General features: G+C 56.4%; 1 protein-coding gene across 1 annotated transcript in view; it reads left to right on the top strand.

Annotated features, from left to right (window-relative positions):
* si:dkey-22o22.2 (neural-cadherin) overlaps nt 1-17,147 on the top strand; it is a 134,054-nt gene that overhangs the window by 85,767 nt on the left and 31,140 nt on the right. The window lies entirely within an intron of this gene.

Below are 17,147 nucleotides of genomic sequence, written 5' to 3'. Positions count from 1 at the left end.
CCTCCCAGTGCTTCTCCTCTTCCATCTTACCCCCGCCGCCTCCCTCCCAGTGCTTCTCCTCTTCCATCTTACCCCCGCCGCCTCCCTCCCAGTGCTTCTCCTCTTCCATCTTACACCCGCCGCCTCCCTCCCAGTGCTTTCCTCTTCCATCTTACCCCCACCGCCTCCCTCCCAGTGCTTCTCCTCTTCCATCTTACACCCCCGCCGCCTCCCTCCCAGTGCTTCTCCTCTTCCATCTTACCCCGCGCCCCTCCCTCCCAGTGCTTCTCCTCTTCCATCTTACCCCGCCGCCTCCCTCCCAGTGCTTCTCCTCTTCCATCTTACCCCGCCGCCTCCCTCCCAGTGCTTCTCCTCTTCCATCTTACCCCCGCCGCCTCCCTCCCAGTGCTTCTCCTCTTCCATCTTATCCCCGCCGCCTCCCTCCAAAGTGCTTCTCCTCTTCCATCTTACCCCGCCGCCTCCCTCCCAGTGCTTCCTCTTCCATCTTACCCCGCCGCCTCCCTGCAAAGTGCTTATCCTCTTCCATCTTAACCCCGCCGCCTCCCTCCCAGTGCTTCTTCTCTTCCATCTTACCCCGCCGCCTCCCTCCCAGTGCTTCTCTCTTCCATCTTACCCCCGCCGCCTCCCTGCAAAGTGCTTCTCCTCTTCCATCTTACCCCCGCCGCCTCCCTCCCAGTGCTTCTTCTCTCCATCTTACCCCGCCGCCTCCCTCCCAGTGCTTCTCCTCTTCCATCTTTACCCCCGCCGCCTCCCTCCCAGTGCTTCTCCTCTTCCATCTTACCCCCGCCGCCTCCCTCCAGTGCTTCTCCTCTTCCATCTTACCCCCGCCGCCTCCCTCCCAGTGCTTCTTCTCTTCCATCTACCCCCGCGCCTCCCTCCCAGTGCTTCTCCTCTTCCATCTTACCCCCGCCGCCTCCCTCCCAGTGCTTCTCCTCTTCCATCTTACCCCCGCCGCCTCCCTCCCAGTGCTTCTCCTCTTCCATCTTACCCCAGCCGCCTCCCTCCCAGTGCTTCTCCTCTTCCATCTTACCCCCGCCGCCTCCCTCCCAGTGCTTCTCTCTTCCATCTTACCCCGCCGCCTCCCTCCCAGTGCTTCTCCTCTTCCATCTTACCCCCGCCGCCTCCCTCCCAGTGCTTCTCCTCTTCCATCTTACCCCCGCCGCCTCCCTCCCAGTGCTTCTCCTCTTCCATCTTACCCCCGCCGCCTCCCTCCCAGTGCTTCTTCTCTTCCATCTTACCCCCGCCGCCTCCCTCCCAGTGCTTCTCCTCTTCCATCTGAACCCCGCCGCCTCCCTGCAAAGTACTTCTCCTCTTCCATCTTACCCCCGCCGCCTCCCTCCCAGTGCTGCTCCTCTTCCATCTTACCCCAGCCGCCTCCCTGCAAAGTGCTTCTCCTCTTCCATCTTACCCCCGCCGCCTCCCTCCCAGTGCTTCTCCTCTTCCATCTTACCCCGCCGCCTCCCTGCAAAGTGCTTCTCCTCTTCCATCTTACCCTCGCCGCCTCCCTCCCAGTGCTTCTCTCTTCCATCTTACCCCGCCGCCTCCCTGCAAAGTGCTTCTCCTCTTCCATCTTACCCCCGCCGCCTCCCTCCCAGTGCTTCTCCTCTTCCATCTTACCCCCGCCGCCTCCCTGCAAAGTGCTTCTCCTCTTCCATCTTACCCCCGCCGCCTCCCTCCAGTGCTTCTCCTCTTCCATCTTACCCCGCCGCCTCCCTGCAAAGTGCTTCTCCTCTTCCATCTTACCCTCGCCGCCTCCCTCCCAGTGCTTCTCCTCTTCCATCTTACCCCCGCCGCCTCCCTCCCCAGTGCTTCTCCTCTTCCATCTTACCCCGCCGCCTCCCTGCAAAGTGCTTCTCCTCTTCCATCTTACCCCGCCGCCTCGCTCCCAGTGCTTCTCCTCTTCCATCTTATCCCCGCCGCCTCCCTGCCAAAGTGCTTCTCTCTTCCATCTTACCCCCGCCGCCTCCCTCCCAGTGCTTCTCCTCTTCCATCTTACCCCCGCCGCCTCCCTCCCAGTTCTTCTCCTCTTCCATCTTAACCCCGCCGCCTCCCTGCAAAGAGCTTCTCCTCTTCCATCTTACCCCGCCGCCTCCCTCCCAGTGCTTCTCCTCTTCCATCTTACCCCCGCCGCCTCCCTGCAAAGTGCTTCTCCTCTTCCATCTTACCCCCGCCGCCTCCCTCCCAGTGCTTCCTCTTCCATCTTACCCCGCCACCTCCCTCCCAGTGCTTCTCCTCTTCCATCTTACCCTCGCCGCCTCCCTCCCAGTGCTTCTCCTCTTCATCTTACCCCCGCCGCCTCCCTCCCAGTGCTTCTCCTCTTCCATCTTACCCCCGCCACCTCCCTCCCAGTGCTTCTCCTCTTCCATCTTACCCTCGCCACCTCCCTCCCAGTGCTTTCCTCTTCCATCTTACCCTCGCCGCCTCCCTCCCAGTGCTTCTCCTCTTCCATCTTACCCCCGCACCTCCCTCCCAGTGCTTCTCCTCTTCCATCTTACCCCCGCCGCCTCCCTCCCAGTGCTTCTCCTCTTCCATCTTACCCCCGCCACCTCCCTCCCAGTGCTTCTCCTCTTCCATCTTACCCTCGCCGCCTCCCTCCCAGTGCTTCTCTCTTCCATCTTACCCCCGCCGCCTCCCTCCCAGTGCTTCTCCTCTTCCATCTTACCCCCGCCACCTCCCTCCCAGAGCTTCTCCTCTTCCATCTTACCCTCGCCACCTCCCTCCCAGTGCTTCTCCTCTTCCATCTTACCCTCGCCGCCTCCCTCCCAGTGCTTCTCCTCTTCCATCTTACCCCGCCACCTCCCTCCCAGTGCTTCTCCTCTTCCATCTTACCCCCGCCGCCTCCTCCCAGTGCTTCTCCTCTTCCATCTTACCCCCGCCGCCTCCCTCCCAGTGCTTCTCCTCTTCCATCTACCCTCGCCACCTCCCTCCCAGTGCTTCTCCTCTTCCATCTTACCCTCGCCGCCTCCCTCCCAGTGCTTCTCTCTTCCATCTTACCCCCACCACCTCCCTCCCAGTGCTTCTCCTCTTCCATCTTACCCCCGCCGCCTCCCTCCCAGTGCTTCTCCTCTTCCATCTTACCCCGCCGCCTCCCTCCCAGTGCTTCTCCTCTTCCATCTTACCCCCGCCGCCTCCCTCCCAGTGCTTCTCCTCTTCCATCTTACCCCCGCCGCCTCCCTCCCAGTGCTTCTCCTCTTCCATCTTACCCCCGCCGCCTCCTGCAAAGTGCTTCTCCTCTTCCATCTTACCCCCGCCGCCTCCCTCCCAGTGCTTCTCCTCTTCCATCTTACCCCCGCCGCCTCCCTGCAAAGTGCTTCTCCTCTTCCATCTTACCCCGCGCCTCCCTCCCAGTGCTTCTCCTCTTCCATCTTACCCCGCCGCCTCCCTGCAAAGTGCTTCTCCTCTTCCATCTTACCCGCCGCCTCCTCTCCTCCAGTGCTTCTCCTCTTCCATCTTACCCCCGCCACCTCCCTCCCAGTGCTTCTCTCTTCCATCTTACCCCCGCCGCCTCCCTCCCAGTGCTTCTCCTCTTCCATCTTACCCCCGCCGCCTCCCTCCCAGTGCTTCTCCTCTTCCATCTTACCCTCGCCGCCTCCCTCCCAGTGCTTCTCCTCTTCCATCTTACCCCCGCCGCCTCCCTCCCAGTGCTTCTCCTCTTCCATCTTACCCTCGCCGCCTCCCTCCCAGTGCTTCTCCTCTTCCATCTTACCCCCGCCACCTCCCTCCCAGTGCTGCTCCTCTTCCATCTTACCCCCGCCACCTCCCTCCAGTGCTTCTCCTCTTCCATCTTACCCTCGCCGCCTCCCTCCCAGTGCTTCTCCTCTTCCATCTTACCCCCGCCACCTCCCTCCCAGTGCTTCTCCTCTTCCATCTTACCCCCCGCCTCCCTCCCAGTGCTTCTCCTCTTCCATCTTACCCCGCCGCCTCCCTCCCAGTGCTTCTCCTCTTCCATCTTACCCCCGCCACCTCCCTCCCAGTGCTTCTCCTCTTCCATCTTACCCCCACCACCTCCCTCCCAGTGCTTCTCCTCTTCCATCTTACCCCCGCCACCTCCCTCCCAGTGCTTCTCCTCTTCCATCTTACCCCCGCCACCTCCCTCCCAGTGCTTCTCCTCTTCCATCTTACCCCGCCGCCTCCCTCCCAGTGCTTCTCCTCTTCCATCTTACCCCCGCCTCCTCCCTCCCAGTGCTTCTCCTCTTCCATCTTACCCCCGCCACCTCCCTCCCAGTGCTTCTCCTCTTCCATCTTGCCCCCGCCACCTCCCTCCCAGTGCTTCTCCTCTTCCATCTTACCCCGCCCTCCCTCCCAGTGCTTCTCCTCTTCCATCTTACCCCCGCCACCTCCCTCCCAGTGCTTCTCCTCTTCCATCTTACCCCCGCCACCTCCCTCCCAGTGCTTCTCCTCTTCCATCTTACCCCGCCGCCTCCCTCTCAGTGCTTCTCCTCTTCCATCTTACCCCCGCCGCCTCCCTCCCAGTGCTTCTTCTCTTCCATCTTACCCCCGCCGCCTCCCTCCCAGTGCTTCTCCTCTTCCATCTTACCCCCGCCCTCTCCCTGCAAAGTGCTTCTCCTCTTCCATCTTACCCCTGCCGCCTCCGTCCCAGTGCTTCTCCTCTTCCATCTTACCCCCGCCGCCTCCCTCCAGTGCTTCTCCTCTTCCATCTTACCCCGCCGCCTCCCTCCAGTGCTTCTCCTCTTCCATCTTACCCCCGCCGCCTCCCTCCAGTGCTTCTCCTCTTCCATCTTACCCCGCCGCCTCCCTGCAAAGTGCTTCTCCTCTTCCATCTTACCCCCGCCGCCTCCCTCCCAGTGCTTCTCCTCTTCCATCTTACCCCCGCCGCCTCCCTGCAAAGTGCTTCTCCTCTTCCATCTTACCCCCGCCGCCTCCCTCCCAGTGCTTCTCCTCTTCCATCTTACCCCCGCCACCTCCCTCCCAGTGCTTCTCCTCTTCCATCTTGCCCCCCGCCACCTCCCTCCCAGTGCTTCTCCTCTTCCATCTTACCCCCGCCTCCTCCCTCCCAGTGCTTCTCCTCTTCCATCTTACCCCCGCCACCTCCCTCCCAGTGCTTCTCCTCTTCCATCTTACCCCCCCACCTCCCTCCCAGTGCTTCTCCTCTTCCATCTTACCCCCGCCGCCTCCCTTCAGTGCTTCTCCTCTTCCATCTTACCCCCGCCGCCTCCCTCCCAGTGCTTCTTCTCTTCCATCTTACCCCCGCCGCCTCCCTCCCAGTGCTTCTCCTCTTCCATCTTACCCCGCCCTCCCTGCAAAGTGCTTCTCCTCTTCCATCTTACCCCTGCCGCCTCCGTCCCAGTGCTTCTCCTCTTCCATCTTACCCCCGCCGCCTCCCTCCCAGTGCTTCTCCTCTTCCATCTTACCCCGCCGCCTCCTCCCAGTGCTTCTCCTCTTCCATCTTACCCCCGCCGCCTCCCTCCCAGTGCTTCTCCTCTTCCATCTTACCCCCGCCTCCTCCCTGCAAAGTGCTTCTCCTCTTCCATCTTACCCCCGCCGCCTCCCTCCCAGTGCTTCTCCTCTTCCATCTTACCCCCGCCGCCTCCCTGCAAAGTGCTTCTCCTCTTCCATCTTACCCCCGCCGCCTCCTCCCAGTGCTTCTCCTCTTCCATCTACCCCCGCCACCTCCCTCCCAGTGCTTCTCCTCTTCCATCTTACCCCCGCCGCCTCCCTCCCAGTGCTTCTCCTCTTCCATCTTACCCCGCCGCCTCCCTCCCAGTGCTTCTCCTCTTCCATCTTACCCTCGCCGCCTCCCTCCCAGTGCTTCTCCTCTTCCATCTTACCCCCGCCGCCTCCCTCCCAGTGCTTCTCCTCTTCCATCTTACCCTCGCCGCCTCCCTCCAGTGCTTCTCTTCCATCTTACCCCGCCACCTCCCTCCCAGTGCTTCTCCTCTTCCATCTTACCCCCGCCACCTCCCTCCCAGTGCTTCTCCTCTTCATCTTACCCCCGCCACCTCCCCTGCCCCACCCTCCCTCCAGTGCTTCTCCTCTTCCATCTTACCCCGCGCCGCCTCCCTCCCCGTGCTTCTCCTCTCCATCTTACCCCCGCCACCTCCCCTTCCCAGTGCTTCTCCTCTTCCATCTTACCCCCGCCACCTCCCCTCCCAGTGCTGTTTCCTCTTCCATCTTACCCCCGCCGGCCTCCCTCCCAGTGCTTCTCCTCTTCCATCTTAACCCGCCGCCTCCCTGCAAAGAGCTTCTCCTTTCCATCTTACCCCCGCCGCCTCCCTCCCCAGTGCTTCTCCTCTTCCATCTTACCCCCGCCGCCTCCCTGCAAAGTGCTTCTCCTCTTCCATCTTACCCCCCGCCGCCTCCCTCCCAGTGCTTCTCCTCTTCCATCTTACCCCCGCCACCTCCCTCCCAGTGCTTCTCTCTTCCATCTTACCCCTCGCCGCCTCCCTCCCAGTGCTTTCCTCTTCCATCTTACCCCCGCCGCCTCCCTCCCAGTGCTTCTCCTCTTCATCTTACCCCAGCCACCTCCCTCACAGTGCTTCTCCTCTTCCATCATTACCCTCGCCACCTCCCTCCCAGTGCTTCTCCTCTTCCATCTTACCCTCGCCGCCTCCCTCCCAGTGCTTCTCCTCTTCCCATCTTACCCCGCCACCTCCCTCCCAGTGCTTCTCCTCTTCCATCTTACCCCCCGCCGCCTCCCTCCCAGTGCTTCTCCCTCTTCCATCTTACCCCCGCCACCTCCCTCCCAGTGCTTCTCCTCTTCCATCTTACCCTCGCCGCCTCCCTCCCAGTGCTTCTCCTCTTCCATCTTACCCCCGCCGCCTCCCTCCCAGTGCTTCTCCTCTTCCATCTTACCCCCGCCACCTCCCTCCCAGAGCTTCTCCTCTTCCATCTTTACCCCCGCCACCTCCCTCCCAGAGCTTCTCCTCTTCCATCTTACCCTCGCCACCTCCATCCCAGTGCTTCTCCTCTTCCATCTTACCCTCGCCGCCTCCCTCCCAGTGCTTCTCCCTCTTCCATCTTACCCCACACGCCACCAGTGCTTCTCCTTCCTCTTACCCCGCCAGGTGCTTCTCCTCTTCCATCTTACCCCCGCGCCTCCCTCCCAGTGCTTCTCCTCTTCCATCTTACCCCCGCCGCCTCCCTCCCAGTGCTTCTCCTCTTCCATCTTACCCTCGCCCACCTCCCTCCCAGTGCTTCTCCCTCTTTCCATCTTACCCTCGCCCCGCCTCCCTCCCAGTGCTTCTCCTCTTCCATCTTACCCCCGCCACCTCCCCTCCCAGTTGCTTCTCCTCTTCCATCTTACCCCCGCCCGCCTCCCTCCCAGTGCTTCTCCTCTTCCATCTTACCCCGCCCGCCTCCCTCCCAGTGCTTCTCCTCTTCCATCTTACCCCCGCCGCCTCCCTCCCAGTGCTTCTCCTCTTCCATCTTACCCCCGCCGCCTCCCTCCCAGTGCTTCTCCTCTTCCATCTTACCCCCCGCCGCCTCCCTGCAAGGTGCTTCTCCTCTTCCATCTTACCCCCGCCGCCTCCCTCCCAGTGCTTCTCCTCTTCCATCTTACCCCCGCCGCCTCCTGCCAAAGTGCTTCTCCTCTTCCATCTTACCCCCGCCGCCTCCCTCCCAGTGCTTCTCCTCTTCCATCTTACCCCCGCCGCCTCCCTGCAAAGTGCTTCTCCTCTTCCATCTTACCCCCGCCGCCTCCCTCCCAGTGCTTCTCCTCTTCCATCTTACACCCGCCACCTCCCTCCCAGTGCTTCTCCTCTTCCATCTTACCCCCGCCGCCTCCCTCCCAGTGCTTCTCCTCTTCCATCTTACCCCCGCCGCCTCCCTCCCAGTGCTTCTCCTCTTCCATCTTACCCCCGCCCTCTCCCTGCAAAGTGCTTCTCCTCTTCCATCTTACCCCCGCCTCCTCCCTCCAGTGCTTCTCCTCTCCACTCTTACCCCCGCCACCTCCCTCCCAGTGCTTCTCCTCTTCCATCTTACCCCCGCCACCTCCCTCCCAGTTGCTTCTCCTCTTCCATCTTACCCCCGCCGCCTCCCTCTCAGTGCTTCTCCTCTTCCATCTTACCCCCGCCGCCTCCCTCCCAGTGCTTCTTCTCTTCCATCTACCCCCGCCGCCTCCCTCCCAGTGCTTCTCCTCTTCCATCTTACCCCCGCCCTCTCCCTGCAAAGTGCTTCTCCTCTTCCATCTTACCCCTGCCGCCTCCGTCCCAGTGCTTCTCCTCTTCCATCTTACCCCGCCGCCTCCCTCCCAGTGCTTCTCCTCTTCCATCTTACCCCCGCCGCCTCCCTCCCAGTGCTTCTCCTCTTCCATCTTACCCCCGCCGCCTCCCTCCCAGTGCTTCTCCTCTTCCATCTTACCCCCGCCTCCTCCCTGCAAAGTGCTTCTCCTCTTCCATCTTACCCCCGCCGCCTCCCTCCCAGTGCTTCTCCTCTTCCATCTTACCCCCGCCGCCTCCCTGCAAAGTGCTTCTCCTCTTCCATCTTACCCCCGCCGCCTCCCTCCCAGTGCTTCTCCTCTTCCATCTTACCCCCGCCACCTCCCTCCCAGTGCTTCTCCTCTTCCATCTTACCCCCGCCGCCTCCCTCCCAGTGCTTCTCCTCTTCCATCTTACCCCCGCCGCCTCCCTCCCAGTGCTTCTCCTCTTCCATCTACCCTCGCCGCCTCCCTCCCAGTGCTTCTCCTCTTCCATCTTACCCCCGCCGCCTCCCTCCCAGTGCTTCTCCTCTTCCATCTTACCCTCGCCGCCTCCCTCCCAGTGCTTCTCCTCTTCCATCTTACCCCGCCCACCTCCCTCCCAGTGCTTCTCCTCTTCCATCTTACCCCCCGCCACCTCCCTCCCAGTGCTTCTCCTCTTCCATCTTACCCCCCGCCACCTCCCTCCCAGTGCTTCTCCTCTTCCATCTTACCCTCGCCGCCTCCCTCCCAGTGCTTCTCCTCTTCCATCTTACCCCCGCCACCTCCCTCCCAGTGCTTCTCCTCTTCCATCTTACCCCCGCCACCTCCCTCCCAGTGCTTCTCCTCTTCCATCTTACCCCCGCCGCCTCCCTCCCAGTGCTTCTCCTCTTCCATCTTAACCCCGCCGCCTCCCTGCAAAGAGCTTCTCCTCTTCCATCTTACCCCCGCCGCCTCCCTCCCAGTGCTTCTCCTCTTCCATCTTACCCCCGCCGCCTCCCTGCAAAGTGCTTCTCCTCTTCCATCTTACCCCCGCCGCCTCCCTCCCAGTGCTTCTCCTCTTCCATCTTACCCCCGCCACCTCCCTCCCAGTGCTTCTCCTCTTCCATCTTACCCTCGCCGCCTCCCTCCCAGTGCTTCTCCTCTTCCATCTTACCCCCGCCGCCTCCCTCCCAGTGCTTCTCCTCTTCCATCTTACCCCGCCACCTCCCTCCCAGTGCTTCTCCTCTTCCATCTTACCCTCGCCACCTCCCTCCCAGTGCTTCTCCTCTTCCATCTTACCCTCGCCGCCTCCCTCCCAGTGCTTCTCCTCTTCCATCTTACCCCCGCCACCTCCCTCCCAGTGCTTCTCCTCTTCCATCTTACCCCCGCCGCCTCCCTCCCAGTGCTTCTCCTCTTCCATCTTACCCCCGCCACCTCCCTCCCAGTGCTTCTCCTCTTCCATCTTACCCTCGCCGCCTCCCTCCCAGTGCTTCTCCTCTTCCATCTTACCCCCGCCGCCTCCCTCCCAGTGCTTCTCCTCTTCCATCTTACCCCCGCCACCTCCCTCCCAGAGCTTCTCCTCTTCCATCTTACCCCCGCCACCTCCCTCCCAGAGCTTCTCCTCTTCCATCTTACCCTCGCCACCTCCCTCCCAGTGCTTCTCCTCTTCCATCTTACCCTCGCCGCCTCCCTCCCAGTGCTTCTCCTCTTCCATCTTACCCCCGCCACCTCCCTCCCAGTGCTTCTCCTCTTCCATCTTACCCCCGCCGCCTCCCTCCCAGTGCTTCTCCTCTTCCATCTTACCCCCGCCGCCTCCCTCCCAGTGCTTCTCCTCTTCCATCTTACCCTCGCCACCTCCCTCCCAGTGCTTCTCCTCTTCCATCTTACCCTCGCCGCCTCCCTCCCAGTGCTTCTCCTCTTCCATCTTACCCCCGCCACCTCCCTCCCAGTGCTTCTCCTCTTCCATCTTACCCCCGCCGCCTCCCTCCCCAGTGCTTCTCCTCTTCCATCTTACCCCCGCCGCCTCCCTCCCAGTGCTTCTCCTCTTCCATCTTACCCCCGCCGCCTCCCTCCCAGTGCTTCTCCTCTTCCATCTTACCCCCGCCGCCTCCCTCCCAGTGCTTCTCCTCTTCCATCTTACCCCCGCCGCCTCCCTGCAAAGTGCTTCTCCTCTTCCATCTTACCCCCGCCGCCTCCCTCCCAGTGCTTCTCCTCTTCCATCTTACCCCCGCCGCCTCCCTGCAAAGTGCTTCTCCTCTTCCATCTTACCCCCGCCGCCTCCCTCCCAGTGCTTCTCCTCTTCCATCTTACCCCCGCCGCCTCCTGCAAAGTGCTTCTCCTCTTCCATCTTACCCCCGCCGCCTCCCTCCCAGTGCTTCTCCTCTTCCATCTTACACCCGCCACCTCCCTCCCAGTGCTTCTCCTCTTCCATCTTACCCCGCCGCCTCCCTCCCAGTGCTTCTCCTCTTCCATCTTACCCCCGCCGCCTCCCTCCCAGTGCTTCTCCTCTTCCATCTTACCCTCGCCGCCTCCCTCCCAGTGCTTCTCCTCTTCCATCTTACCCCCGCCGCCTCCCTCCCAGTGCTTCTCCTCTTCCATCTTACCCTCGCCGCCTCCCTCCCAGTGCTTCTCCTCTTCCATCTTACCCCCGCCACCTCCCTCCCAGTGCTTCTCCTCTTCCATCTTACCCCCGCCACCTCCCTCCCAGTGCTTCTCCTCTTCCATCTTACCCTCGCCGCCTCCCTCCAGTGCTTCTCCTCTTCCATCTTACCCCCGCCACCTCCCTCCCAGTGCTTCTCCTCTTCCATCTTACCCCCGCCACCTCCCTCCCAGTGCTTCTCCTCTTCCATCTTACCCCCGCCGCCTCCCTCCCAGTGCTTCTCCTCTTCCATCTTACCCCCGCCGCCTCCCTCCCAGTGCTTCTCCTCTTCCATCTTACCCCCGCCACCTCCCTCCCAGTGCTTCTCCTCTTCCATCTTACCCCCGCCACCTCCCTCCAGTGCTTCTCCTCTTCCATCTTACCCCCGCCACCTCCCTCCCAGTGCTTCTCCTCTTCCATCTTACCCCCGCCGCCTCCCTCCCAGTGCTTCTCCTCTTCCATCTTACCCCCGCCTCCTCCCTCCCAGTGCTTCTCCTCTTCCATCTTACCCCCGCCACCTCCCTCCCAGTGCTTCTCCTCTTCCATCTTGCCCCCGCCACCTCCCTCCCAGTGCTTCTCCTCTTCCATCTTACCCCCGCCTCCTCCCTCCCAGTGCTTCTCCTCTTCCATCTTACCCCCGCCACCTCCCTCCCAGTGCTTCTCCTCTTCCATCTTACCCCCGCCACCTCCCTCCCAGTGCTTCTCCTCTTCCATCTTACCCCCGCCGCCTCCCTCTCAGTGCTTCTCCTCTTCCATCTTACCCCCGCCGCCTCCCTCCCAGTGCTTCTCCTCTTCCATCTTACCCCCGCCGCCTCCCTCCCAGTGCTTCTCCTCTTCCATCTTACCCCTGCTGCCATCTATGCCCATCTTCATTTTGCACACGATTCAAAAGTATGCTACAAATGTTAAATGTAATGTTAGAAGATTTCCCCGGATAGTGTTTCCTTTAATAGTAGTGAGTCAGTTTTTGAAAAGGAGAAGGCGCGGGACGTATTGACGCTACTTTCGCCAAAATCATGTTCATTCACTCGCTTTGCTTCGCTTGTCGTTTTTGATAACCTGTTTTTAAATATGCTCCCGGGCCCCTTTTTTTGACAACACCGAATTAGAATTGATCCCTCTATGGCAGGAGATGGCAGAAACACAACGAGCCACCCGGTATCTGTGTCAACGTTGACACGGGAGACAAAGGCAGCAAGGAGAAGAAAGATGATAAAATGATACACCCTGTTAAGACTCTACAATGGTCTCTTTTTGCCTCGGACTGAGAGAGACGCTTAATTACTGTATTCATCTCCTGACAGCTCAGCTCGCATCCCCACAGCTTCACTGGGAGAAAGAGAGAGGGAGAGAGAGAGAGAGAGAGAGAGAGGGAGAGAGGGAGAGAGAGAGAGTAGTAAATGAATGCCACTCTAATCCACTAGAGGCTCTTTACATATTTTAACACAGACGTCTCCCTCAAAGTGGTTGTTCCGTGGAATTGGAAAAGAGTAAAGGCTGTGTCACATTCTCTCATTCTCTCTCTTTCACAGTTTCTCTCTCTGGAACCTGTTGGTCGATAGCCAGATGACCTTCAGGTCTCCCTCTCAGTCTTTCTCTCCTTATCTCTCTCTCTCTCTCTCTCTCTCTCTCTTTCTTTCTCTCTCTTTCTTTCTCTCTCTGTCTCTCCATGTCTCTCTTGAACCCCTCTCTGGAACCGGTTGGTCGATGGCCAAGACTATTTTTTCCCCCCACCTCCACCCCCTTCCTCTCCTCTTCGTTGGTTCATCCCGACACCGAGGCGGCATTATTGCGGCTATGTAGATAGTTGTTTTAAATTTAGCAGGGCTAATATGATCTGTTAATTACATTGTTGCCAGGGATGAGAGACACGGATGCAGGGAGAAATCTCCATATCAATGAGGCCCTTCTCCTGTGGAGAGCCAGTAGGATGGTTGCTTTTGTCTCATCAGCACTGTCAACGCACTTTCCTCCTCAGGCCTCTTTTTTGTTGTTGAGGATGTGTGGGGGTTGTTTTGGGTCCATCTCTTTTTGAAGTGGAGTGATGGAGCATGAGGAGAGTGCCTTGTTGTTTACATACCCTGGGCTTATTCATTGGGGGGTGCAGCCTGTCAAAGATAGATCTGACACAATTCTTTGATATGCTAAACATACATACATACCAGAAGTCACCCACTGCAATACACAAGGAATATGAAGCAGGTGAAAGGTTGACGACGGAACACGAACACAACCCTTTCTCTACACCAAAACATGCTCAAGGCCAACCATTTAGCTTGACAGCAGTGGAGCTAATGCTACACTAGGCTAGGCTAGGCTAGGCTAAGCTAGGCTACGTCTCTGATCCGCTTAGCCCCCCAGACACCATTGATGTGTAATGAGATGATTTCTCATTAGAGCTAAGTCCGTGCTGCCTCAGCTTTAGGCTTTTTGCATTGTGCCATTGAGAAGACATGCTAGGCACCTCTGAACTGAAATGTGAGAAATTGAGTTTCTTGTGAATTGTTGACTTATTGAATTCAGATGGTCTTGAGCACATTCTTATGAACATGAACATATGGAAGATGATTCTAGTAAATGTTGGCTGCATGTTGACATCTTATGGTCAAACTTATGAGCCCTTTATAATGTTGTTCATGGATGCATTATGGCCTAGTTACCATTCATGACAACTTTATTAATGGCCACATTGACCCCATAAAGGTAAACTATTACTGTCTACTCTGTCTCTTGTGCAGTGACTGTGCATGTGCCAAAGAGGCCAGTCCCAATGGCGCTCTGCATGTGGTCTCATATGTCTTAGCTAATAGAAGAACACACACCACTTTCCCTAGAGATCACCGAGCCCTGTATGAAAGGGTAGTGCTCTTCTACTCTCAGCCCTTTCCTTCATTGATTTCTCTCAGCTTCTTTCTTTTTATCTTTCCTCTCTTCTCTCGTCTGTCTCGCCCCCCCCCTCTCCCCCTCCCTCTTCCAAACTCTTTCAGGAAGCTCCGTAAGTTGGTGTAATGGTCCACTATAGTCTCTGTAGTGTGGTGGGCTCAATAGGTTTACTAATGGTGGTTAACGGCAGCCTCTGATTGGATGGACAAATAATATTGCCTCCTATAAAAGCTTTCAAGATAACGGCTGCCGGGAGTTACCATGGTAGTCGCTGGCCTTTTAATGGAGAAAACTTTCAACACTTCCAACCGTTAGTGGAGAATCGTTATTAGCCAGAGAACTTGTTCACTTTCTCTCTTTTTTTCTTCTGCTCTCTCTCTATTCATTTACAAACTGTCTTTATCTACACTCTCCCTCTCTCTTTCTCTCCCTCTCACACTCTACAATGTCTCTCTGTACTAGTATAACTTGAACAACAAAGCACTTCACAACAATTACACTGAGTTTTTTCCTCTCTCTCTATCTCTCTCTCGCTCCACTCTAAGTACAGTATTTACTCCCTGGTGTGGAGTAACTGCAGCAACCGACTGTTAAAATCTGTTCTGTGCTTTGGGAGCCTTCACAGTAATTCATCCTTAGAACTCTAAATACAAATTAGGCTTGTTAAACAGTATAATGCATTCATTAGCATCCCTGAGCTGCCTTGTTGTGCTACCGAGTGCCTTTATTCATCTACCCTATCTCTTTTTTCTCTCTTTCCCTCTCGCCTCCCTCCTCCATCCATCTATCTATATCTCCATCTCCCTAATTAAAATTTTAAATATCAAGCATCTCATTGTGGAATTATCTCAAGGAACGATAATTAGCGAATTTCCAAACGCGGTAATTGCAACCTTGAGGAAGTAATTAAGGGGCCTTGTTCTTTAGCACGTCGGCGAGATAATGGGGTATCATTCCCATCATGCTCCTGTTCCAGGGCTCGCCCCCGTAAACCGGGGAGGGGAGGCCCAGTGCGTAATAAGGTGGAATACAAGAGGTTGGACAAGTTTTTGTATTTTCTCAGCAGATAATCAAAATTAATTATTGAAGCAAAACTCATGCTGGCATGAATATTTCAACACAACAAGGCTTTTGAAGCATAAAAGTGAATTATTTTTTAGTGAGAAGCTGAGGTGGGTGGGAAGTTGGGGGTCCACAGGGGCACCTCTGTACGTCTAGAGGTCTCGCTAACGTACTAGCTCGCTACTGGAGGGATAGAGAGAGCGCCCTCCTCCACTGAGTCGGAAAGGAAAGTCTGAGAGCTTTCCGCTGTTGCGTTATCTTCAGGTGTTCTCCCTGACTCTCTCATTCTATCTCTTTAGCTCTAACCAAGTATAGTGAGTCATGGACATACAATACAACCATGCTACTTTCAATGTTCTCCCTGACTCTCTCATTCTATCTCTTTAGCTCTAACCAAGTATAGTGAGTCATGGACATACAATACAACAATGCTACTTTCAATGTTCTCCCTGACTCATTCTATCTCTTTAGCTCTAACCAAGTATAGTGAGTCATGGACATACAATACAACCATGCTACTTTCAATGTTCTCCCTGACTCTCTCATTCTATCTCTTTAGCTCTAACCAAGTATAGTGAGTCATGGACATACAATACAACCATGCTACTTTCAATGTTCTCCCTGACTCTCTCATTCTATCTCTTTAGCTCTAACCAAGTATAGTGAGTCATGGACATACAATACAACCATGCTACTTTCAATGTTCTCCCTGACTCTCTCATTCTATCTCTTTAGCTCTAACCAAGTATAGTGAGTCATGGACATACAATACAACCATGCTACTTTCAATGTTCTCCCTTCCAATGCTTTTCCTCTTATGTTATTGCAATTTCATAATGGGTAACAATGGCTTTTGGTGTTTCTCGACACATAATGAATTATTATTTTGGTTTTGTTGTGCTTCCAGGATTGTTTTTTTTCAGACAATGGCTCACAGTGCAGTCTAGCATGTCCAGATAATCACTTGAAAAGTTCAAATCTATCCGGTGCCATTTAGATTTTCCATTGTTGGTTGGAGTCCAAGAACAGTGCCTGGTTACACCCCAGTCAGTCAATGAGAAGATTGAATGCCTTTGTTTGCCAGACATGGAGTCAAAGGCTACCATTCCATTATAACTCTCTCTGCTGTAATCTCACGTTCCTATGCTTCCTAAATGGACGATTTGCAAATGTAGACAGCCATGTCAGAATACTGTTCTCCAGTGTAGATATGGTGAAGTTTAGGAGTTAATGGGTGTGTATGTGTGTGTGTGTGTGTGTGTGTGTGTGTGTGTGTGTGTGTGTGTGTGTGTGTGTGTGTGTGTGTGTGTGTGTGTGTGTGTGTGTGTGTGTGTGTGTGTGTGTGTGTGTGTGTATGTGTAGAGCCTCAGCTGGATCGAAGCAGAATGAGTGGTGAAGTGAGGTTCATTCGGCCATGGTTAATGTAATCCTTCCCTGTCAAGGTTGTGACTGTGGCTGTGTGGCAGTGAAAGGACAACGTGGGCCTTAAAAGCTCTAGTCTGTATACACACACACACACCGAACGGCCACACAAACAGTTACATACACAGAGCACACACACATACAGTCACAAACACAGCATTGTGGCAGGACAAGTGGCGAAGAGAACATGGGTCTTAAAAGCTCCACGTGCTTCCTGCTTTTATAGGTCAGACCATTCTGCTGCAGGGTACTGCACAGGAACACACCAACACACACATTCACCTGCACACACATACACAGTCAGGCACACACAGTTTGATTCCGAATAACACCGCTCTTCAACATTTCTCAGGGTTCACGAGTATCCTTGCCCTTGGTTAAAGAGGTTGCCTCTCTCCTCACACATTCCTACTCAAGCCATTAGAAAAGTGCAGTCCAAACACGTCCGTAGATAGTTTGGACCATTATGTTGACATGTTTGGACAAGAGTTAGAACTAGGAATTATTGAACACACTTGAACATACTATCATCTATGTAATACATGCTCCCATTTATGGAGTTTGTTTGGAGGAACCCTTGAAGTAACAAATGATTTGGTGCCAGACAGCGTGCAGCTGTGACCCATAATGGAGTCCTCAGAACAATGAGAATCCTGCCTGTTGTCCCTGTGAGTGTAGGTTGCCGTCCTTCCAACCGCCCCATATGTTTCATACAGAGAGGGAAAGAAAACATTCTCACACCTGACCTCCATACTGGTATAAACAGGAAGGGGGGGGCATCAATTAGTGTGACACCATGTCTGTGAAATCCCATTGATGGGCTCCCTCTGTACCCAGGTATGCGCGGCAGCGATATACTTCCCCGTATCATTTCCTGTCACTTTGGTTTTCTCTGCCACGGTTCCTGGAAAAGAGAGAGTGGGAGCGTTGTGAAAACCCTGCAGCCTTCATTTAGAACCGGATAGTCTGGAGCTGATTTTCCAGTGGAAAGTGTCTCCAAAAAGTGTTAATATCAGTTCAATAGGA

The sequence above is a fragment of the Oncorhynchus kisutch genome, linkage group LG13 (assembly GCF_002021735.2).
Source record: "Oncorhynchus kisutch isolate 150728-3 linkage group LG13, Okis_V2, whole genome shotgun sequence".
Classification (NCBI taxonomy): Eukaryota; Metazoa; Chordata; class Actinopteri; order Salmoniformes; family Salmonidae; genus Oncorhynchus; species Oncorhynchus kisutch.
Note: the sequence above shows the minus strand (reverse complement) of the source record. Positions and strands in the feature narration are given on the sequence as shown.